At 55.2% G+C, this 21327-nt stretch overlaps 22 non-coding genes across 22 annotated transcripts; all 22 read left to right on the plus strand.

Moving 5' to 3' along the window:
- The first annotated feature begins 618 nt into the window (after positions 1-618).
- Positions 619-737, plus strand: LOC126159257 (5S ribosomal RNA). Its single transcript, XR_007534171.1, has one exon. It is a non-coding gene; the product is annotated as a 5S ribosomal RNA (ribosomal RNA).
- An 845-nt stretch (positions 738-1582) lies between these two features.
- Positions 1583-1701, plus strand: LOC126159250 (5S ribosomal RNA). Its single transcript, XR_007534165.1, has one exon. It is a non-coding gene; the product is annotated as a 5S ribosomal RNA (ribosomal RNA).
- An 850-nt stretch (positions 1702-2551) lies between these two features.
- On the plus strand, positions 2552-2670 carry LOC126159258 (5S ribosomal RNA). The gene has a single exon (XR_007534172.1). It is a non-coding gene; the product is annotated as a 5S ribosomal RNA (ribosomal RNA).
- Positions 2671-3514: 844 nt separating this feature from the next.
- Positions 3515-3633, plus strand: LOC126159262 (5S ribosomal RNA). Its single transcript, XR_007534176.1, has one exon. It is a non-coding gene; the product is annotated as a 5S ribosomal RNA (ribosomal RNA).
- Positions 3634-4480: 847 nt separating this feature from the next.
- LOC126159259 (5S ribosomal RNA) lies at positions 4481-4599 on the plus strand. Its single transcript, XR_007534173.1, has one exon. It is a non-coding gene; the product is annotated as a 5S ribosomal RNA (ribosomal RNA).
- Positions 4600-5444: 845 nt separating this feature from the next.
- LOC126159260 (5S ribosomal RNA) lies at positions 5445-5563 on the plus strand. The gene has a single exon (XR_007534174.1). It is a non-coding gene; the product is annotated as a 5S ribosomal RNA (ribosomal RNA).
- Positions 5564-6409: 846 nt separating this feature from the next.
- Positions 6410-6528, plus strand: LOC126159275 (5S ribosomal RNA). The gene has a single exon (XR_007534187.1). It is a non-coding gene; the product is annotated as a 5S ribosomal RNA (ribosomal RNA).
- An 845-nt stretch (positions 6529-7373) lies between these two features.
- LOC126159261 (5S ribosomal RNA) lies at positions 7374-7492 on the plus strand. Its single transcript, XR_007534175.1, has one exon. It is a non-coding gene; the product is annotated as a 5S ribosomal RNA (ribosomal RNA).
- An 845-nt stretch (positions 7493-8337) lies between these two features.
- LOC126159263 (5S ribosomal RNA) lies at positions 8338-8456 on the plus strand. Its single transcript, XR_007534177.1, has one exon. It is a non-coding gene; the product is annotated as a 5S ribosomal RNA (ribosomal RNA).
- Positions 8457-9302: 846 nt separating this feature from the next.
- Positions 9303-9421, plus strand: LOC126159280 (5S ribosomal RNA). The gene has a single exon (XR_007534192.1). It is a non-coding gene; the product is annotated as a 5S ribosomal RNA (ribosomal RNA).
- Positions 9422-10266: 845 nt separating this feature from the next.
- Positions 10267-10385, plus strand: LOC126159264 (5S ribosomal RNA). Its single transcript, XR_007534178.1, has one exon. It is a non-coding gene; the product is annotated as a 5S ribosomal RNA (ribosomal RNA).
- An 845-nt stretch (positions 10386-11230) lies between these two features.
- LOC126159265 (5S ribosomal RNA) lies at positions 11231-11349 on the plus strand. The gene has a single exon (XR_007534179.1). It is a non-coding gene; the product is annotated as a 5S ribosomal RNA (ribosomal RNA).
- An 846-nt stretch (positions 11350-12195) lies between these two features.
- Positions 12196-12314, plus strand: LOC126159281 (5S ribosomal RNA). The gene has a single exon (XR_007534193.1). It is a non-coding gene; the product is annotated as a 5S ribosomal RNA (ribosomal RNA).
- An 851-nt stretch (positions 12315-13165) lies between these two features.
- LOC126159266 (5S ribosomal RNA) lies at positions 13166-13284 on the plus strand. Its single transcript, XR_007534180.1, has one exon. It is a non-coding gene; the product is annotated as a 5S ribosomal RNA (ribosomal RNA).
- An 845-nt stretch (positions 13285-14129) lies between these two features.
- LOC126159267 (5S ribosomal RNA) lies at positions 14130-14248 on the plus strand. The gene has a single exon (XR_007534181.1). It is a non-coding gene; the product is annotated as a 5S ribosomal RNA (ribosomal RNA).
- Positions 14249-15094: 846 nt separating this feature from the next.
- LOC126159251 (5S ribosomal RNA) lies at positions 15095-15213 on the plus strand. The gene has a single exon (XR_007534166.1). It is a non-coding gene; the product is annotated as a 5S ribosomal RNA (ribosomal RNA).
- Positions 15214-16063: 850 nt separating this feature from the next.
- Positions 16064-16182, plus strand: LOC126159268 (5S ribosomal RNA). Its single transcript, XR_007534182.1, has one exon. It is a non-coding gene; the product is annotated as a 5S ribosomal RNA (ribosomal RNA).
- An 845-nt stretch (positions 16183-17027) lies between these two features.
- On the plus strand, positions 17028-17146 carry LOC126159252 (5S ribosomal RNA). Its single transcript, XR_007534167.1, has one exon. It is a non-coding gene; the product is annotated as a 5S ribosomal RNA (ribosomal RNA).
- Positions 17147-17996: 850 nt separating this feature from the next.
- On the plus strand, positions 17997-18115 carry LOC126159269 (5S ribosomal RNA). The gene has a single exon (XR_007534183.1). It is a non-coding gene; the product is annotated as a 5S ribosomal RNA (ribosomal RNA).
- An 845-nt stretch (positions 18116-18960) lies between these two features.
- LOC126159272 (5S ribosomal RNA) lies at positions 18961-19079 on the plus strand. The gene has a single exon (XR_007534184.1). It is a non-coding gene; the product is annotated as a 5S ribosomal RNA (ribosomal RNA).
- An 845-nt stretch (positions 19080-19924) lies between these two features.
- LOC126159273 (5S ribosomal RNA) lies at positions 19925-20043 on the plus strand. Its single transcript, XR_007534185.1, has one exon. It is a non-coding gene; the product is annotated as a 5S ribosomal RNA (ribosomal RNA).
- An 845-nt stretch (positions 20044-20888) lies between these two features.
- On the plus strand, positions 20889-21007 carry LOC126159274 (5S ribosomal RNA). The gene has a single exon (XR_007534186.1). It is a non-coding gene; the product is annotated as a 5S ribosomal RNA (ribosomal RNA).
- The last annotated feature ends 320 nt before the right edge of the window (positions 21008-21327 follow it).

Consider the following 21327-nt stretch of genomic DNA (forward strand, 5'->3'; position numbering starts at 1 on the left):
GTTGTGTAGGAGTTTAGAGTTCCAAATTTGATTTGTAACCACGAATTTATTCCTTAGTCGTCTCGTCTCGTCTCGTCTCGTCTCCTCCCGCAGACGTTTGTCGTGCTTGCGCTGTCATATGGACCACGACCCGAGCGGCAGCGAGCGGCAGTCGAGCAAAGTCGGGACAAGTCGGGACGGGGACAGGGACAGGGATAGGAATGGTGCGAATGCACTGCAAATTTCGCAGACACCTGGTGTGAGGCGAGGCGAGGCGAGGCGAGGCGAGGAAGCCCACATCGCTACCAGTGGGCCCTCCAGCACGACACTGCCGCACCCCGCACAGGCCCTCCGCTGAACACCAGGGACAAGATGCGTCCTCCGCTAGTGTCGAAGGCTGCACGCGCCCAGCGAATGACAGGGGGTGCAACGAGCAGCAGTGCGTCTCACACACGCGGCGGTGCGCCCGCCAATTCGGCCGTCACTCTGCTGGGACGCCGGGCGCGCCTCCCCGCGCCGTCCTCGGAACTGGCGGTTGCGGAAGGAAGCGCTTTCGTCAAATGCGGCCGAAAACTAACATTTTGTGTGTTGGGAGAAAAGCCGAAAGCGAATTCTGCCGTGCTCCTACTTTAGATGAGCGCCAACGGCCATACCATGATGAATACACCGGTTCTCGTCCGATCACCGAAGTTAAGCGTCATCGGGCCCGGCTAGTACTTGGATGGGTGACCGCCTGGGAAACCCGGGTGCTGTTGGCTCCCTTCCTGTTTTTTTTTGTTATGTCGCCAGCCCAATTTTCAAACTACCTTTCTGTTGTGACAAAGATGCTTCCTTAAGCCTTTTAAACTACTGTAATGGTACGAAAATGCAGTAATTAACTCAGTTTGAGGGAGAATGTGCTAACCAAGTTTGCCAAGAAGACTTTGAAAACGACAAAACAGTACGAATCGGCAGGTGACTTCTGAAATACGTCACCGCCTATTGTTGTGTAGGAGTTTAGAGTTCCAAATTTGATTTGTAACCACGAATTTATTCCTTAGTCGTCTCGTCTCGTCTCGTCTCGTCTCGTCCCGCAGACGTTTGTCGTGCTTGCGCTGTCATATGGACCACGACCCGAGCGGCAGCGAGCGGCAGTCGAGCAAAGTCGGGACAAGTCGGGACGGGGACAGGGACAGGGATAGGAATGGTGCGAATGCACTGCAAATTACGCAGACACCTGGTGTGAGGCGAGGCGAGGCGAGGCGAGGCGAGGAAGCCCACATCGCTACCAGTGGGCCCTCCAGCACGACACTGCCGCACCCCGCACAGGCCCTCCGCTGAACACCAGGGACAAGATGCGTCCTCCGCTAGTGTCGAAGGCTGCACGCGCCCAGCGAATGACAGGGGGTGCAACGAGCAGCAGTGCGTCTCACACACGCGGCGGTGCGCCCGCCAATTCGGCCGTCACTCTGCTGGGACGCCGGGCGCGCCTCCCCGCGCCGTCCTCGAGGAACTGGCGGTTGCGGAAGGAAGCGCTTTCGTCAAATGCGGCCGAAAACTAACATTTTGTGTGTTGGGAGAAAAGCCGAACGCGAATTCTGTCGTGCTCCTACATTAGATGAGCGCCAACGGCCATACCATGATGAATACACCGGTTCTCGTCCGATCACCGAAGTTAAGCATCATCGGGCCCGGCTAGTACTTGGATGGGTGACCGCCTGGGAAACCCGGGTGCTGTTGGCTCCCTTCCTGTTTTTTTTTTTTTTGTTATGTCGCCAGCCCAATTTTCAAACTACCTTTCTGTTGTGACAAAGATGCTTCCTTAAGCCTTTTAAACTACTGTAATGGTACGAAAATGCAGTAATTAACTCAGTTTGAGGGAGAATGTGCTAACCAAGTTTGCCAAGAAGACTTTGAAAACGACAAAACAGTACGAATCGGCAGGTGACTTCTGAAATACGTCACCGCCTATTGTTGTGTAGGAGTTTAGAGTTCCAAATTTGATTTGTAACCACGAATTTATTCCTTAGTCGTCTCGTCTCGTCTCGTCTCGTCTCCTCCCGCAGACGTTTGTCGTGCTTGCGCTGTCATATGGACCACGACCCGAGCGGCAGCGAGCGGCAGTCGAGCAAAGTCGGGACAAGTCGGGACGGGGACAGGGACAGGGATAGGAATGGTGCGAATGCACTGCAAATTTCGCAGACACCTGGTGTGAGGCGAGGCGAGGCGAGGCGAGGCGAGGAAGCCCACATCGCTACCAGTGGGCCCTCCAGCACGACACTGCCGCACCCCGCACAGGCCCTCCGCTGAACACCAGGGACAAGATGCGTCCTCCGCTAGTGTCGAAGGCTGCACGCGCCCAGCGAATGACAGGGGGTGCAACGAGCAGCAGTGCGTCTCACACACGCGGCGGTGCGCCCGCCAATTCGGCCGTCACTCTGCTGGGACGCCGGGCGCGCCTCCCCGCGCCGTCCTCGAGGAACTGGCGGTTGCGGAAGGAAGCGCTTTCGTCAAATGCGGCCGAAAACTAACATTTTGTGTGTTGGGAGAAAAGCCGAAAGCGAATTCTGCCGTGCTCCTACTTTAGATGAGCGCCAACGGCCATACCATGATGAATACACCGGTTCTCGTCCGATCACCGAAGTTAAGCGTCATCGGGCCCGGCTAGTACTTGGATGGGTGACCGCCTGGGAAACCCGGGTGCTGTTGGCTCCCTTCCTGTTTTTTTTTGTTATGTCGCCAGCCCAATTTTCAAACTACCTTTCTGTTGTGACAAAGATGCTTCCTTAAGCCTTTTAAACTACTGTAATGGTACGAAATGCAGTAATTAACTCAGTTTGAGGGAGAATGTGCTAACCAAGTTTGCCAAGAAGACTTTGAAAACGACAAAACAGTACGAATCGGCAGGTGACTTCTGAAATACGTCACCGCCTATTGTTGTGTAGGAGTTTAGAGTTCCAAATTTGATTTGTAACCACGAATTTATTCCTTAGTCGTCTCGTCTCGTCTCGTCTCGTCTCGTCCCGCAGACGTTTGTCGTGCTTGCGCTGTCATATGGACCACGACCCGAGCGGCAGCGAGCGGCAGTCGAGCAAAGTCGGGACAAGTCGGGACGGGGACAGGGACAGGGATAGGAATGGTGCGAATGCACTGCAAATTACGCAGACACCTGGTGTGAGGCGAGGCGAGGCGAGGCGAGGCGAGGAAGCCCACATCGCTACCAGTGGGCCCTCCAGCACGACACTGCCGCACCCCGCACAGGCCCTCCGCTGAACACCAGGGACAAGATGCGTCCTCCGCTAGTGTCGAAGGCTGCACGCGCCCAGCGAATGACAGGGGGTGCAACGAGCAGCAGTGCGTCTCACACACGCGGCGGTGCGCCCGCCAATTCGGCCGTCACTCTGCTGGGACGCCGGGCGCGCCTCCCCGCGCCGTCCTCGAGGAACTGGCGGTTGCGGAAGAAAGCGCTTTCGTCAAATGCGGCCGAAAACTAACATTTTGTGTGTTGGGAGAAAAGCCGAACGCGAATTCTGTCGTGCTCCTACATTAGATGAGCGCCAACGGCCATACCATGATGAATACACCGGTTCTCGTCCGATCACCGAAGTTAAGCATCATCGGGCCCGGCTAGTACTTGGATGGGTGACCGCCTGGGAAACCCGGGTGCTGTTGGCTCCCTTCCTGTTTTTTTTTGTTATGTCGCCAGCCCAATTTTCAAACTACCTTTCTGTTGTGACAAAGATGCTTCCTTAAGCCTTTTAAACTACTGTAATGGTACGAAAATGCAGTAATTAACTCAGTTTGAGGGAGAATGTGCTAACCAAGTTTGCCAAGAAGACTTTGAAAACGACAAAACAGTACGAATCGGCAGGTGACTTCTGAAATACGTCACCGCCTATTGTTGTGTAGGAGTTTAGAGTTCCAAATTTGATTTGTAACCACGAATTTATTCCTTAGTCGTCTCGTCTCGTCTCGTCTCGTCTCCTCCCGCAGACGTTTGTCGTGCTTGCGCTGTCATATGGACCACGACCCGAGCGGCAGCGAGCGGCAGTCGAGCAAAGTCGGGACAAGTCGGGACGGGGGACAGGGACAGGGATAGGAATGGTGCGAATGCACTGCAAATTTCGCAGACACCTGGTGTGAGGCGAGGCGAGGCGAGGCGAGGCGAGGAAGCCCACATCGCTACCAGTGGGCCCTCCAGCACGACACTGCCGCACCCCGCACAGGCCCTCCGCTGAACACCAGGGACAAGATGCGTCCTCCGCTAGTGTCGAAGGCTGCACGCGCCCAGCGAATGACAGGGGGTGCAACGAGCAGCAGTGCGTCTCACACACGCGGCGGTGCGCCCGCCAATTCGGCCGTCACTCTGCTGGGACGCCGGGCGCGCCTCCCCCGCGCCGTCCTCGAGGAACTGGCGGTTGCGGAAGGAAGCGCTTTCGTCAAATGCGGCCGAAAACTAACATTTTGTGTGTTGGGAGAAAAGCCGAAAGCGAATTCTGCCGTGCTCCTACTTTAGATGAGCGCCAACGGCCATACCATGATGAATACACCGGTTCTCGTCCGATCACCGAAGTTAAGCGTCATCGGGCCCGGCTAGTACTTGGATGGGTGACCGCCTGGGAAACCCGGGTGCTGTTGGCTCCCTTCCTGTTTTTTTTTGTTATGTCGCCAGCCCAATTTTCAAACTACCTTTCTGTTGTGACAAAGATGCTTCCTTAAGCCTTTTAAACTACTGTAATGGTACGAAAATGCAGTAATTAACTCAGTTTGAGGGAGAATGTGCTAACCAAGTTTGCCAAGAAGACTTTGAAAACGACAAAACAGTACGAATCGGCAGGTGACTTCTGAAATACGTCACCGCCTATTGTTGTGTAGGAGTTTAGAGTTCCAAATTTGATTTGTAACCACGAATTTATTCCTTAGTCGTCTCGTCTCGTCTCGTCTCGTCTCGTCCCGCAGACGTTTGTCGTGCTTGCGCTGTCATATGGACCACGACCCGAGCGGCAGCGAGCGGCAGTCGAGCAAAGTCGGGACAAGTCGGGACGGGGACAGGGACAGGGATAGGAATGGTGCGAATGCACTGCAAATTTCGCAGACACCTGGTGTGAGGCGAGGCGAGGCGAGGCGAGGCGAGGAAGCCCACATCGCTACCAGTGGGCCCTCCAGCACGACACTGCCGCACCCCGCACAGGCCCTCCGCTGAACACCAGGGACAAGATGCGTCCTCCGCTAGTGTCGAAGGCTGCACGCGCCCAGCGAATGACAGGGGGTGCAACGAGCAGCAGTGCGTCTCACACACGCGGCGGTGCGCCCGCCAATTCGGCCGTCACTCTGCTGGGACGCCGGGCGCGCCTCCCCGCGCCGTCCTCGAGGAACTGGCGGTTGCGGAAGGAAGCGCTTTCGTCAAATGCGGCCGAAAACTAACATTTTGTGTGTTGGGAGAAAAGCCGAAAGCGAATTCTGCCGTGCTCCTACTTTAGATGAGCGCCAACGGCCATACCATGATGAATACACCGGTTCTCGTCCGATCACCGAAGTTAAGCGTCATCGGGCCCGGCTAGTACTTGGATGGGTGACCGCCTGGGAAACCCGGGTGCTGTTGGCTCCCTTCCTGTTTTTTTTTGTTATGTCGCCAGCCCAATTTTCAAACTACCTTTCTGTTGTGACAAAGATGCTTCCTTAAGCCTTTTAAACTACTGTAATGGTACGAAAATGCAGTAATTAACTCAGTTTGAGGGAGAATGTGCTAACCAAGTTTGCCAAGAAGACTTTGAAAACGACAAAACAGTACGAATCGGCAGGTGACTTCTGAAATACGTCACCGCCTATTGTTGTGTAGGAGTTTAGAGTTCCAAATTTGATTTGTAACCACGAATTTATTCCTTAGTCGTCTCGTCTCGTCTCGTCTCGTCTCGTCCCGCAGACGTTTGTCGTGCTTGCGCTGTCATATGGACCACGACCCGAGCGGCAGCGAGCGGCAGTCGAGCAAAGTCGGGACAAGTCGGGACGGGGACAGGGACAGGGATAGGAATGGTGCGAATGCACTGCAAATTACGCAGACACCTGGTGTGAGGCGAGGCGAGGCGAGGCGAGGCGAGGAAGCCCACATCGCTACCAGTGGGCCCTCCAGCACGACACTGCCGCACCCCGCACAGGCCCTCCGCTGAACACCAGGGACAAGATGCGTCCTCCGCTAGTGTCGAAGGCTGCACGCGCCCAGCGAATGACAGGGGGTGCAACGAGCAGCAGTGCGTCTCACACACGCGGCGGTGCGCCCGCCAATTCGGCCGTCACTCTGCTGGGACGCCGGGCGCGCCCCCCCTGCGCCGTCCTCGAGGAACTGGCGGTTGCGGAAGGAAGCGCTTTCGTCAAATGCGGCCGAAAACTAACATTTTGTGTGTTGGGAGAAAAGCCGAACGCGAATTCTGTCGTGCTCCTACATTAGATGAGCGCCAACGGCCATACCATGATGAATACACCGGTTCTCGTCCGATCACCGAAGTTAAGCATCATCGGGCCCGGCTAGTACTTGGATGGGTGACCGCCTGGGAAACCCGGGTGCTGTTGGCTCCCTTCCTGTTTTTTTTTGTTATGTCGCCAGCCCAATTTTCAAACTACCTTTCTGTTGTGACAAAGATGCTTCCTTAAGCCTTTTAAACTACTGTAATGGTACGAAAATGCAGTAATTAACTCAGTTTGAGGGAGAATGTGCTAACCAAGTTTGCCAAGAAGACTTTGAAAACGACAAAACAGTACGAATCGGCAGGTGACTTCTGAAATACGTCACCGCCTATTGTTGTGTAGGAGTTTAGAGTTCCAAATTTGATTTGTAACCACGAATTTATTCCTTAGTCGTCTCGTCTCGTCTCGTCTCGTCTCCTCCCGCAGACGTTTGTCGTGCTTGCGCTGTCATATGGACCACGACCCGAGCGGCAGCGAGCGGCAGTCGAGCAAAGTCGGGACAAGTCGGGACGGGGACAGGGACAGGGATAGGAATGGTGCGAATGCACTGCAAATTTCGCAGACACCTGGTGTGAGGCGAGGCGAGGCGAGGCGAGGCGAGGAAGCCCACATCGCTACCAGTGGGCCCTCCAGCACGACACTGCCGCACCCCGCACAGGCCCTCCGCTGAACACCAGGGACAAGATGCGTCCTCCGCTAGTGTCGAAGGCTGCACGCGCCCAGCGAATGACAGGGGGTGCAACGAGCAGCAGTGCGTCTCACACACGCGGCGGTGCGCCCGCCAATTCGGCCGTCACTCTGCTGGGACGCCGGGCGCGCCTCCCCGCGCCGTCCTCGAGGAACTGGCGGTTGCGGAAGGAAGCGCTTTCGTCAAATGCGGCCGAAAACTAACATTTTGTGTGTTGGGAGAAAAGCCGAAAGCGAATTCTGCCGTGCTCCTACTTTAGATGAGCGCCAACGGCCATACCATGATGAATACACCGGTTCTCGTCCGATCACCGAAGTTAAGCGTCATCGGGCCCGGCTAGTACTTGGATGGGTGACCGCCTGGGAAACCCGGGTGCTGTTGGCTCCCTTCCTGTTTTTTTTTGTTATGTCGCCAGCCCAATTTTCAAACTACCTTTCTGTTGTGACAAAGATGCTTCCTTAAGCCTTTTAAACTACTGTAATGGTACGAAAATGCAGTAATTAACTCAGTTTGAGGGAGAATGTGCTAACCAAGTTTGCCAAGAAGACTTTGAAAACGACAAAACAGTACGAATCGGCAGGTGACTTCTGAAATACGTCACCGCCTATTGTTGTGTAGGAGTTTAGAGTTCCAAATTTGATTTGTAACCACGAATTTATTCCTTAGTCGTCTCGTCTCGTCTCGTCTCGTCTCGTCCCGCAGACGTTTGTCGTGCTTGCGCTGTCATATGGACCACGACCCGAGCGGCAGCGAGCGGCAGTCGAGCAAAGTCGGGACAAGTCGGGACGGGGACAGGGACAGGGATAGGAATGGTGCGAATGCACTGCAAATTTCGCAGACACCTGGTGTGAGGCGAGGCGAGGCGAGGCGAGGCGAGGAAGCCCACATCGCTACCAGTGGGCCCTCCAGCACGACACTGCCGCACCCCGCACAGGCCCTCCGCTGAACACCAGGGACAAGATGCGTCCTCCGCTAGTGTCGAAGGCTGCACGCGCCCAGCGAATGACAGGGGGTGCAACGAGCAGCAGTGCGTCTCACACACGCGGCGGTGCGCCCGCCAATTCGGCCGTCACTCTGCTGGGACGCCGGGCGCGCCTCCCCGCGCCGTCCTCGAGGAACTGGCGGTTGCGGAAGGAAGCGCTTTCGTCAAATGCGGCCGAAAACTAACATTTTGTGTGTTGGGAGAAAAGCCGAAAGCGAATTCTGCCGTGCTCCTACTTTAGATGAGCGCCAACGGCCATACCATGATGAATACACCGGTTCTCGTCCGATCACCGAAGTTAAGCGTCATCGGGCCCGGCTAGTACTTGGATGGGTGACCGCCTGGGAAACCCGGGTGCTGTTGGCTCCCTTCCTGTTTTTTTTTGTTATGTCGCCAGCCCAATTTTCAAACTACCTTTCTGTTGTGACAAAGATGCTTCCTTAAGCCTTTTAAACTACTGTAATGGTACGAAAATGCAGTAATTAACTCAGTTTGAGGGAGAATGTGCTAACCAAGTTTGCCAAGAAGACTTTGAAAACGACAAAACAGTACGAATCGGCAGGTGACTTCTGAAATACGTCACCGCCTATTGTTGTGTAGGAGTTTAGAGTTCCAAATTTGATTTGTAACCACGAATTTATTCCTTAGTCGTCTCGTCTCGTCTCGTCTCGTCTCGTCCCGCAGACGTTTGTCGTGCTTGCGCTGTCATATGGACCACGACCCGAGCGGCAGCGAGCGGCAGTCGAGCAAAGTCGGGACAAGTCGGGACGGGGACAGGGACAGGGATAGGAATGGTGCGAATGCACTGCAAATTACGCAGACACCTGGTGTGAGGCGAGGCGAGGCGAGGCGAGGCGAGGAAGCCCACATCGCTACCAGTGGGCCCTCCAGCACGACACTGCCGCACCCCGCACAGGCCCTCCGCTGAACACCAGGGACAAGATGCGTCCTCCGCTAGTGTCGAAGGCTGCACGCGCCCAGCGAATGACAGGGGGTGCAACGAGCAGCAGTGCGTCTCACACACGCGGCGGTGCGCCCGCCAATTCGGCCGTCACTCTGCTGGGACGCCGGGCGCGCCCCCCCTGCGCCGTCCTCGAGGAACTGGCGGTTGCGGAAGGAAGCGCTTTCGTCAAATGCGGCCGAAAACTAACATTTTGTGTGTTGGGAGAAAAGCCGAACGCGAATTCTGTCGTGCTCCTACATTAGATGAGCGCCAACGGCCATACCATGATGAATACACCGGTTCTCGTCCGATCACCGAAGTTAAGCATCATCGGGCCCGGCTAGTACTTGGATGGGTGACCGCCTGGGAAACCCGGGTGCTGTTGGCTCCCTTCCTGTTTTTTTTTGTTATGTCGCCAGCCCAATTTTCAAACTACCTTTCTGTTGTGACAAAGATGCTTCCTTAAGCCTTTTAAACTACTGTAATGGTACGAAAATGCAGTAATTAACTCAGTTTGAGGGAGAATGTGCTAACCAAGTTTGCCAAGAAGACTTTGAAAACGACAAAACAGTACGAATCGGCAGGTGACTTCTGAAATACGTCACCGCCTATTGTTGTGTAGGAGTTTAGAGTTCCAAATTTGATTTGTAACCACGAATTTATTCCTTAGTCGTCTCGTCTCGTCTCGTCTCGTCTCCTCCCGCAGACGTTTGTCGTGCTTGCGCTGTCATATGGACCACGACCCGAGCGGCAGCGAGCGGCAGTCGAGCAAAGTCGGGACAAGTCGGGACGGGGACAGGGACAGGGATAGGAATGGTGCGAATGCACTGCAAATTTCGCAGACACCTGGTGTGAGGCGAGGCGAGGCGAGGCGAGGCGAGGAAGCCCACATCGCTACCAGTGGGCCCTCCAGCACGACACTGCCGCACCCCGCACAGGCCCTCCGCTGAACACCAGGGACAAGATGCGTCCTCCGCTAGTGTCGAAGGCTGCACGCGCCCAGCGAATGACAGGGGGTGCAACGAGCAGCAGTGCGTCTCACACACGCGGCGGTGCGCCCGCCAATTCGGCCGTCACTCTGCTGGGACGCCGGGCGCGCCTCCCCGCGCCGTCCTCGAGGAACTGGCGGTTGCGGAAGGAAGCGCTTTCGTCAAATGCGGCCGAAAACTAACATTTTGTGTGTTGGGAGAAAAGCCGAAAGCGAATTCTGCCGTGCTCCTACTTTAGATGAGCGCCAACGGCCATACCATGATGAATACACCGGTTCTCGTCCGATCACCGAAGTTAAGCGTCATCGGGCCCGGCTAGTACTTGGATGGGTGACCGCCTGGGAAACCCGGGTGCTGTTGGCTCCCTTCCTGTTTTTTTTTGTTATGTCGCCAGCCCAATTTTCAAACTACCTTTCTGTTGTGACAAAGATGCTTCCTTAAGCCTTTTAAACTACTGTAATGGTACGAAAATGCAGTAATTAACTCAGTTTGAGGGAGAATGTGCTAACCAAGTTTGCCAAGAAGACTTTGAAAACGACAAAACAGTACGAATCGGCAGGTGACTTCTGAAATACGTCACCGCCTATTGTTGTGTAGGAGTTTAGAGTTCCAAATTTGATTTGTAACCACGAATTTATTCCTTAGTCGTCTCGTCTCGTCTCGTCTCGTCTCGTCCCGCAGACGTTTGTCGTGCTTGCGCTGTCATATGGACCACGACCCGAGCGGCAGCGAGCGGCAGTCGAGCAAAGTCGGGACAAGTCGGGACGGGGACAGGGACAGGGATAGGAATGGTGCGAATGCACTGCAAATTACGCAGACACCTGGTGTGAGGCGAGGCGAGGCGAGGCGAGGCGAGGAAGCCCACATCGCTACCAGTGGGCCCTCCAGCACGACACTGCCGCACCCCGCACAGGCCCTCCGCTGAACACCAGGGACAAGATGCGTCCTCCGCTAGTGTCGAAGGCTGCACGCGCCCAGCGAATGACAGGGGGTGCAACGAGCAGCAGTGCGTCTCACACACGCGGCGGTGCGCCCGCCAATTCGGCCGTCACTCTGCTGGGACGCCGGGCGCGCCTCCCCGCGCCGTCCTCGAGGAACTGGCGGTTGCGGAAGGAAGCGCTTTCGTCAAATGCGGCCGAAAACTAACATTTTTTGTGTTGGGAGAAAAGCCGAAAGCGAATTCTGCCGTGCTCCTACTTTAGATGAGCGCCAACGGCCATACCATGATGAATACACCGGTTCTCGTCCGATCACCGAAGTTAAGCGTCATCGGGCCCGGCTAGTACTTGGATGGGTGACCGCCTGGGAAACCCGGGTGCTGTTGGCTCCCTTCCTGTTTTTTTTTTGTTATGTCGCCAGCCCAATTTTCAAACTACCTTTCTGTTGTGACAAAGATGCTTCCTTAAGCCTTTTAAACTACTGTAATGGTACGAAAATGCAGTAATTAACTCAGTTTGAGGGAGAATGTGCTAACCAAGTTTGCCAAGAAGACTTTGAAAACGACAAAACAGTACGAATCGGCAGGTGACTTCTGAAATACGTCACCGCCTATTGTTGTGTAGGAGTTTAGAGTTCCAAATTTGATTTGTAACCACGAATTTATTCCTTAGTCGTCTCGTCTCGTCTCGTCTCGTCTCGTCCCGCAGACGTTTGTCGTGCTTGCGCTGTCATATGGACCACGACCCGAGCGGCAGCGAGCGGCAGTCGAGCAAAGTCGGGACAAGTCGGGACGGGGACAGGGACAGGGATAGGAATGGTGCGAATGCACTGCAAATTACGCAGACACCTGGTGTGAGGCGAGGCGAGGCGAGGCGAGGCGAGGAAGCCCACATCGCTACCAGTGGGCCCTCCAGCACGACACTGCCGCACCCCGCACAGGCCCTCCGCTGAACACCAGGGACAAGATGCGTCCTCCGCTAGTGTCGAAGGCTGCACGCGCCCAGCGAATGACAGGGGGTGCAACGAGCAGCAGTGCGTCTCACACACGCGGCGGTGCGCCCGCCAATTCGGCCGTCACTCTGCTGGGACGCCGGGCGCGCCTCCCCGCGCCGTCCTCGAGGAACTGGCGGTTGCGGAAGGAAGCGCTTTCGTCAAATGCGGCCGAAAACTAACATTTTGTGTGTTGGGAGAAAAGCCGAACGCGAATTCTGCCGTGCTCCTACATTAGATGAGCGCCAACGGCCATACCATGATGAATACACCGGTTCTCGTCCGATCACCGAAGTTAAGCATCATCGGGCCCGGCTAGTACTTGGATGGGTGACCGCCTGGGAAACCCGGGTGCTGTTGGCTCCCTTCCTGTTTTTTTTTTTTTTTGTTATGTCGCCAGCCCAATTTTCAAACTACCTTTCTGTTGTGACAAAGATGCTTCCTTAAGCCTTTTAAACTACTGTAATGGTACGAAAATGCAGTAATTAACTCAGTTTGAGGGAGAATGTGCTAACCAAGTTTGCCAAGAAGACTTTGAAAACGACAAAACAGTACGAATCGGCAGGTGACTTCTGAAATACGTCACCGCCTATTGTTGTGTAGGAGTTTAGAGTTCCAAATTTGATTTGTAACCACGAATTTATTCCTTAGTCGTCTCGTCTCGTCTCGTCTCGTCTCGTCCCGCAGACGTTTGTCGTGCTTGCGCTGTCATATGGACCACGACCCGAGCGGCAGCGAGCGGCAGTCGAGCAAAGTCGGGACAAGTCGGGACGGGGACAGGGACAGGGATAGGAATGGTGCGAATGCACTGCAAATTACGCAGACACCTGGTGTGAGGCGAGGCGAGGCGAGGCGAGGCGAGGAAGCCCACATCGCTACCAGTGGGCCCTCCAGCACGACACTGCCGCACCCCGCACAGGCCCTCCGCTGAACACCAGGGACAAGATGCGTCCTCCGCTAGTGTCGAAGGCTGCACGCGCCCAGCGAATGACAGGGGGTGCAACGAGCAGCAGTGCGTCTCACACACGCGGCGGTGCGCCCGCCAATTCGGCCGTCACTCTGCTGGGACGCCGGGCGCGCCTCCCCGCGCCGTCCTCGAGGAACTGGCGGTTGCGGAAGGAAGCGCTTTCGTCAAATGCGGCCGAAAACTAACATTTTGTGTGTTGGGAGAAAAGCCGAAAGCGAATTCTGCCGTGCTCCTACTTTAGATGAGCGCCAACGGCCATACCATGATGAATACACCGGTTCTCGTCCGATCACCGAAGTTAAGCGTCATCGGGCCCGGCTAGTACTTGGATGGGTGACCGCCTGGGAAACCCGGGTGCTGTTGGCTCCCTTCCTGTTTTTTTTTGTTATGTCGCCAGCCCAATTTTCAAACTACCTTTCTGTTGTGACAAAGATGCTTCCTTAAGCCTTTTAAACTACTGTAATGGTACGAAAATGCAGTAATTAACTCAGTTTGAGGGAGAATGTGCTAACCAAGTTTGCCAAGAAGACTTTGAAAACGACAAAACAGTACGAATCGGCAGGTGACTTCTGAAATACGTCACCGCCTATTGTTGTGTAGGAGTTTAGAGTTCCAAATTTGATTTGTAACCACGAATTTATTCCTTAGTCGTCTCGTCTCGTCTCGTCTCGTCTCGTCCCGCAGACGTTTGTCGTGCTTGCGCTGTCATATGGACCACGACCCGAGCGGCAGCGAGCGGCAGTCGAGCAAAGTCGGGACAAGTCGGGACGGGGACAGGGACAGGGATAGGAATGGTGCGAATGCACTGCAAATTACGCAGACACCTGGTGTGAGGCGAGGCGAGGCGAGGCGAGGCGAGGAAGCCCACATCGCTACCAGTGGGCCCTCCAGCACGACACTGCCGCACCCCGCACAGGCCCTCCGCTGAACACCAGGGACAAGATGCGTCCTCCGCTAGTGTCGAAGGCTGCACGCGCCCAGCGAATGACAGGGGGTGCAACGAGCAGCAGTGCGTCTCACACACGCGGCGGTGCGCCCGCCAATTCGGCCGTCACTCTGCTGGGACGCCGGGCGCGCCTCCCCGCGCCGTCCTCGAGGAACTGGCGGTTGCGGAAGGAAGCGCTTTCGTCAAATGCGGCCGAAAACTAACATTTTTTGTGTTGGGAGAAAAGCCGAAAGCGAATTCTACCGTGCTCCTACTTTAGATGAGCGCCAACGGCCATACCATGATGAATACACCGGTTCTCGTCCGATCACCGAAGTTAAGCGTCATCGGGCCCGGCTAGTACTTGGATGGGTGACCGCCTGGGAAACCCGGGTGCTGTTGGCTCCCTTCCTGTTTTTTTTTTGTTATGTCGCCAGCCCAATTTTCAAACTACCTTTCTGTTGTGACAAAGATGCTTCCTTAAGCCTTTTAAACTACTGTAATGGTACGAAAATGCAGTAATTAACTCAGTTTGAGGGAGAATGTGCTAACCAAGTTTGCCAAGAAGACTTTGAAAACGACAAAACAGTACGAATCGGCAGGTGACTTCTGAAATACGTCACCGCCTATTGTTGTGTAGGAGTTTAGAGTTCCAAATTTGATTTGTAACCACGAATTTATTCCTTAGTCGTCTCGTCTCGTCTCGTCTCGTCTCGTCCCGCAGACGTTTGTCGTGCTTGCGCTGTCATATGGACCACGACCCGAGCGGCAGCGAGCGGCAGTCGAGCAAAGTCGGGACAAGTCGGGACGGGGACAGGGACAGGGATAGGAATGGTGCGAATGCACTGCAAATTACGCAGACACCTGGTGTGAGGCGAGGCGAGGCGAGGCGAGGCGAGGAAGCCCACATCGCTACCAGTGGGCCCTCCAGCACGACACTGCCGCACCCCGCACAGGCCCTCCGCTGAACACCAGGGACAAGATGCGTCCTCCGCTAGTGTCGAAGGCTGCACGCGCCCAGCGAATGACAGGGGGTGCAACGAGCAGCAGTGCGTCTCACACACGCGGCGGTGCGCCCGCCAATTCGGCCGTCACTCTGCTGGGACGCCGGGCGCGCCTCCCCGCGCCGTCCTCGAGGAACTGGCGGTTGCGGAAGGAAGCGCTTTCGTCAAATGCGGCCGAAAACTAACATTTTGTGTGTTGGGAGAAAAGCCGAACGCGAATTCTGCCGTGCTCCTACATTAGATGAGCGCCAACGGCCATACCATGATGAATACACCGGTTCTCGTCCGATCACCGAAGTTAAGCATCATCGGGCCCGGCTAGTACTTGGATGGGTGACCGCCTGGGAAACCCGGGTGCTGTTGGCTCCCTTCCTGTTTTTTTTTTTTTTGTTATGTCGCCAGCCCAATTTTCAAACTACCTTTCTGTTGTGACAAAGATGCTTCCTTAAGCCTTTTAAACTACTGTAATGGTACGAAAATGCAGTAATTAACTCAGTTTGAGGGAGAATGTGCTAACCAAGTTTGCCAAGAAGACTTTGAAAACGACAAAACAGTACGAATCGGCAGGTGACTTCTGAAATACGTCACCGCCTATTGTTGTGTAGGAGTTTAGAGTTCCAAATTTGATTTGTAACCACGAATTTATTCCTTAGTCGTCTCGTCTCGTCTCGTCTCGTCTCGTCCCGCAGACGTTTGTCGTGCTTGCGCTGTCATATGGACCACGACCCGAGCGGCAGCGAGCGGCAGTCGAGCAAAGTCGGGACAAGTCGGGACGGGGACAGGGACAGGGATAGGAATGGTGCGAATGCACTGCAAATTACGCAGACACCTGGTGTGAGGCGAGGCGAGGCGAGGCGAGGCGAGGAAGCCCACATCGCTACCAGTGGGCCCTCCAGCACGACACTGCCGCACCCCGCACAGGCCCTCCGCTGAACACCAGGGACAAGATGCGTCCTCCGCTAGTGTCGAAGGCTGCACGCGCCCAGCGAATGACAGGGGGTGCAACGAGCAGCAGTGCGTCTCACACACGCGGCGGTGCGCCCGCCAATTCGGCCGTCACTCTGCTGGGACGCCGGGCGCGCCTCCCCGCGCCGTCCTCGAGGAACTGGCGGTTGCGGAAGGAAGCGCTTTCGTCAAATGCGGCCGAAAACTAACATTTTGTGTGTTGGGAGAAAAGCCGAAAGCGAATTCTGCCGTGCTCCTACTTTAGATGAGCGCCAACGGCCATACCATGATGAATACACCGGTTCTCGTCCGATCACCGAAGTTAAGCGTCATCGGGCCCGGCTAGTACTTGGATGGGTGACCGCCTGGGAAACCCGGGTGCTGTTGGCTCCCTTCCTGTTTTTTTTTGTTATGTCGCCAGCCCAATTTTCAAACTACCTTTCTGTTGTGACAAAGATGCTTCCTTAAGCCTTTTAAACTACTGTAATGGTACGAAAATGCAGTAATTAACTCAGTTTGAGGGAGAATGTGCTAACCAAGTTTGCCAAGAAGACTTTGAAAACGACAAAACAGTACGAATCGGCAGGTGACTTCTGAAATACGTCACCGCCTATTGTTGTGTAGGAGTTTAGAGTTCCAAATTTGATTTGTAACCACGAATTTATTCCTTAGTCGTCTCGTCTCGTCTCGTCTCGTCTCGTCCCGCAGACGTTTGTCGTGCTTGCGCTGTCATATGGACCACGACCCGAGCGGCAGCGAGCGGCAGTCGAGCAAAGTCGGGACAAGTCGGGACGGGGACAGGGACAGGGATAGGAATGGTGCGAATGCACTGCAAATTACGCAGACACCTGGTGTGAGGCGAGGCGAGGCGAGGCGAGGCGAGGAAGCCCACATCGCTACCAGTGGGCCCTCCAGCACGACACTGCCGCACCCCGCACAGGCCCTCCGCTGAACACCAGGGACAAGATGCGTCCTCCGCTAGTGTCGAAGGCTGCACGCGCCCAGCGAATGACAGGGGGTGCAACGAGCAGCAGTGCGTCTCACACACGCGGCGGTGCGCCCGCCAATTCGGCCGTCACTCTGCTGGGACGCCGGGCGCGCCTCCCCGCGCCGTCCTCGAGGAACTGGCGGTTGCGGAAGGAAGCGCTTTCGTCAAATGCGGCCGAAAACTAACATTTTGTGTGTTGGGAGAAAAGCCGAACGCGAATTCTGCCGTGCTCCTACATTAGATGAGCGCCAACGGCCATACCATGATGAATACACCGGTTCTCGTCCGATCACCGAAGTTAAGCATCATCGGGCCCGGCTAGTACTTGGATGGGTGACCGCCTGGGAAACCCGGGTGCTGTTGGCTCCCTTCCTGTTTTTTTTTTTTTTGTTATGTCGCCAGCCCAATTTTCAAACTACCTTTCTGTTGTGACAAAGATGCTTCCTTAAGCCTTTTAAACTACTGTAATGGTACGAAAATGCAGTAATTAACTCAGTTTGAGGGAGAATGTGCTAACCAAGTTTGCCAAGAAGACTTTGAAAACGACAAAACAGTACGAATCGGCAGGTGACTTCTGAAATACGTCACCGCCTATTGTTGTGTAGGAGTTTAGAGTTCCAAATTTGATTTGTAACCACGAATTTATTCCTTAGTCGTCTCGTCTCGTCTCGTCTCGTCTCGTCCCGCAGACGTTTGTCGTGCTTGCGCTGTCATATGGACCACGACCCGAGCGGCAGCGAGCGGCAGTCGAGCAAAGTCGGGACAAGTCGGGACGGGGACAGGGACAGGGATAGGAATGGTGCGAATGCACTGCAAATTACGCAGACACCTGGTGTGAGGCGAGGCGAGGCGAGGCGAGGCGAGGAAGCCCACATCGCTACCAGTGGGCCCTCCAGCACGACACTGCCGCACCCCGCACAGGCCCTCCGCTGAACACCAGGGACAAGATGCGTCCTCCGCTAGTGTCGAAGGCTGCACGCGCCCAGCGAATGACAGGGGGTGCAACGAGCAGCAGTGCGTCTCACACACGCGGCGGTGCGCCCGCCAATTCGGCCGTCACTCTGCTGGGACGCCGGGCGCGCCTCCCCGCGCCGTCCTCGAGGAACTGGCGGTTGCGGAAGGAAGCGCTTTCGTCAAATGCGGCCGAAAACTAACATTTTGTGTGTTGGGAGAAAAGCCGAAAGCGAATTCTGCCGTGCTCCTACTTTAGATGAGCGCCAACGGCCATACCATGATGAATACACCGGTTCTCGTCCGATCACCGAAGTTAAGCGTCATCGGGCCCGGCTAGTACTTGGATGGGTGACCGCCTGGGAAACCCGGGTGCTGTTGGCTCCCTTCCTGTTTTTTTTTGTTATGTCGCCAGCCCAATTTTCAAACTACCTTTCTGTTGTGACAAAGATGCTTCCTTAAGCCTTTTAAACTACTGTAATGGTACGAAAATGCAGTAATTAACTCAGTTTGAGGGAGAATGTGCTAACCAAGTTTGCCAAGAAGACTTTGAAAACGACAAAACAGTACGAATCGGCAGGTGACTTCTGAAATACGTCACCGCCTATTGTTGTGTAGGAGTTTAGAGTTCCAAATTTGATTTGTAACCACGAATTTATTCCTTAGTCGTCTCGTCTCGTCTCGTCTCGTCTCGTCCCGCAGACGTTTGTCGTGCTTGCGCTGTCATATGGACCACGACCCGAGCGGCAGCGAGCGGCAGTCGAGCAAAGTCGGGACAAGTCGGGACGGGGACAGGGACAGGGATAGGAATGGTGCGAATGCACTGCAAATTACGCAGACACCTGGTGTGAGGCGAGGCGAGGCGAGGCGAGGCGAGGAAGCCCACATCGCTACCAGTGGGCCCTCCAGCACGACACTGCCGCACCCCGCACAGGCCCTCCGCTGAACACCAGGGACAAGATGCGTCCTCCGCTAGTGTCGAAGGCTGCACGCGCCCAGCGAATGACAGGGGGTGCAACGAGCAGCAGTGCGTCTCACACACGCGGCGGTGCGCCCGCCAATTCGGCCGTCACTCTGCTGGGACGCCGGGCGCGCCTCCCCGCGCCGTCCTCGAGGAACTGGCGGTTGCGGAAGGAAGCGCTTTCGTCAAATGCGGCCGAAAACTAACATTTTTTGTGTTGGGAGAAAAGCCGAAAGCGAATTCTGCCGTGCTCCTACTTTAGATGAGCGCCAACGGCCATACCATGATGAATACACCGGTTCTCGTCCGATCACCGAAGTTAAGCGTCATCGGGCCCGGCTAGTACTTGGATGGGTGACCGCCTGGGAAACCCGGGTGCTGTTGGCTCCCTTCCTGTTTTTTTTTGTTATGTCGCCAGCCCAATTTTCAAACTACCTTTCTGTTGTGACAAAGATGCTTCCTTAAGCCTTTTAAACTACTGTAATGGTACGAAAATGCAGTAATTAACTCAGTTTGAGGGAGAATGTGCTAACCAAGTTTGCCAAGAAGACTTTGAAAACGACAAAACAGTACGAATCGGCAGGTGACTTCTGAAATACGTCACCGCCTATTGTTGTGTAGGAGTTTAGAGTTCCAAATTTGATTTGTAACCACGAATTTATTCCTTAGTCGTCTCGTCTCGTCTCGTCTCGTCTCGTCCCGCAGACGTTTGTCGTGCTTGCGCTGTCATATGGACCACGACCCGAGCGGCAGCGAGCGGCAGTCGAGCAAAGTCGGGACAAGTCGGGACGGGGACAGGGACAGGGATAGGAATGGTGCGAATGCACTGCAAATTACGCAGACACCTGGTGTGAGGCGAGGCGAGGCGAGGCGAGGCGAGGAAGCCCACATCGCTACCAGTGGGCCCTCCAGCACGACACTGCCGCACCCCGCACAGGCCCTCCGCTGAACACCAGGGACAAGATGCGTCCTCCGCTAGTGTCGAAGGCTGCACGCGCCCAGCGAATGACAGGGGGTGCAACGAGCAGCAGTGCGTCTCACACACGCGGCGGTGCGCCCGCCAATTCGGCCGTCACTCTGCTGGGACGCCGGGCGCGCCTCCCCGCGCCGTCCTCGAGGAACTGGCGGTTGCGGAAGGAAGCGCTTTCGTCAAATGCGGCCGAAAACTAACATTTTGTGTGTTGGGAGAAAAGCCGAACGCGAATTCTGCCGTGCTCCTACATTAGATGAGCGCCAACGGCCATACCATGATGAATACACCGGTTCTCGTCCGATCACCGAAGTTAAGCGTCATCGGGCCCGGCTAGTACTTGGATGGGTGACCGCCTGGGAAACCCGGGTGCTGTTGGCTCCCTTCCTGTTTTTTTTTGTTATGTCGCCAGCCCAATTTTCAAACTACCTTTCTGTTGTGACAAAGATGCTTCCTTAAGCCTTTTAAACTACTGTAATGGTACGAAAATGCAGTAATTAACTCAGTTTGAGGGAGAATGTGCTAACCAAGTTTGCCAAGAAGACTTTGAAAACGACAAAACAGTACGAATCGGCAGGTGACTTCTGAAATACGTCACCGCCTATTGTTGTGTAGGAGTTTAGAGTTCCAAATTTGATTTGTAACCACGAATTTATTCCTTAGTCGTCTCGTCTCGTCTCGTCTCGTCTCGTCCCGCAGACGTTTGTCGTGCTTGCGCTGTCATATGGACCACGACCCGAGCGGCAGCGAGCGGCAGTCGAGCAAAGTCGGGACAAGTCGGGACGGGGACAGGGACAGGGATAGGAATGGTGCGAATGCACTGCAAATTACGCAGACACCTGGTGTGAGGCGAGGCGAGGCGAGGCGAGGCGAGGAAGCCCACATCGCTACCAGTGGGCCCTCCAGCACGACACTGCCGCACCCCGCACAGGCCCTCCGCTGAACACCAGGGACAAGATGCGTCCTCCGCTAGTGTCGAAGGCTGCACGCGCCCAGCGAATGACAGGGGGTGCAACGAGCAGCAGTGCGTCTCACACACGCGGCGGTGCGCCCGCCAATTCGGCCGTCACTCTGCTGGGACGCCGGGCGCGCCTCCCCGCGCCGTCCTCGAGGAACTGGCGGTTGCGGAAGGAAGCGCTTTCGTCAAATGCGGCCGAAAACTAACATTTTGTGTGTTGGGAGAAAAGCCGAAAGCGAATTCTGCCGTGCTCCTACTTTAGATGAGCGCCAACGGCCATACCATGATGAATACACCGGTTCTCGTCCGATCACCGAAGTTAAGCGTCATCGGGCCCGGCTAGTACTTGGATGGGTGACCGCCTGGGAAACCCGGGTGCTGTTGGCTCCCTTCCTGTTTTTTTTTGTTATGTCGCCAGCCCAATTTTCAAACTACCTTTCTGTTGTGACAAAGATGCTTCCTTAAGCCTTTTAAACTACTGTAATGGTACGAAAATGCAGTAATTAACTCAGTTTGAGGGAGAATGTGCTAACCAAGTTTGCCAAGAAGACTTTGAAAACGACAAAACAGTACGAATCGGCAGGTGACTTCTGAAATACGTCACCGCCTATTGTTGTGTAGGAGTTTAGAGTTCCAAATTTGATTTGTAACCACGAATTTATTCCTTAGTCGTCTCGTCTCGTCTCGTCTCGTCTCGTCCCGCAGAC

Source organism: Schistocerca cancellata, unplaced genomic scaffold (genome assembly GCF_023864275.1).
Source record: "Schistocerca cancellata isolate TAMUIC-IGC-003103 unplaced genomic scaffold, iqSchCanc2.1 HiC_scaffold_1127, whole genome shotgun sequence".
Taxonomy (NCBI): Eukaryota; Metazoa; Arthropoda; class Insecta; order Orthoptera; family Acrididae; genus Schistocerca; species Schistocerca cancellata.